Source organism: Chaetura pelagica, unplaced genomic scaffold (assembly GCF_000747805.2).
Source record: "Chaetura pelagica isolate M959 unplaced genomic scaffold, ChaPel_1.0 scaffold252, whole genome shotgun sequence".
NCBI classification, from domain to species: domain Eukaryota; kingdom Metazoa; phylum Chordata; class Aves; order Apodiformes; family Apodidae; genus Chaetura; species Chaetura pelagica.
The window spans coordinates 425,811-426,382 of NW_009952359.1; positions in this window are offsets into that span (position 1 = coordinate 425,811).

Genomic DNA, 572 nt, shown 5'->3' on the forward strand with positions numbered 1-572 from the left:
CCCCCCCCCATTTATCTACATTTAACCAGGTTGCATGAGGGATTTTGCCCTCTGAAGGTGCAAACAGGACCTGTGTCTCCATTCTTGGCTCTTGCATTGAGCTGCAAGGAGGATTCAAGTAATCCCAAAGGGACATGGTTTGTGTGAGCATCTCTCATTAGAGAAACTCTCTGCTCTGAGGTTCCCTCAAGTCCTTAGAGGTGTTGTCAACAAAACAAAACCTTCTAGAACTTGAGCACTAGGAGGGTTCTGTGGATCCCCTGCAGCTCAGGAGGTAGAAGCACCTCTCTCAGGGCATAAGCCACCTTCCCATGGCCATCCTGCAGCTGTCCCCCAGTATGTCCCAGCCTGACAAGGTGACGCTTCTCCAGCACCTTTCCTGAACACTGGGAAGGGATGTGGGAAGGCGCCAGGTCAGTCTGGTCCCACTTTGCACTGAGCAAGATCATTTTGCTTTCTGCTGATGTTTGCAGTCAGAGTTGAGGACCAGCATTCTGTGGAGGGTTCCTGATTACCAGAGACATCATCAGACTCAGAGCAAAGTCAGTGTGATGGCACAGGCAGATGACGGC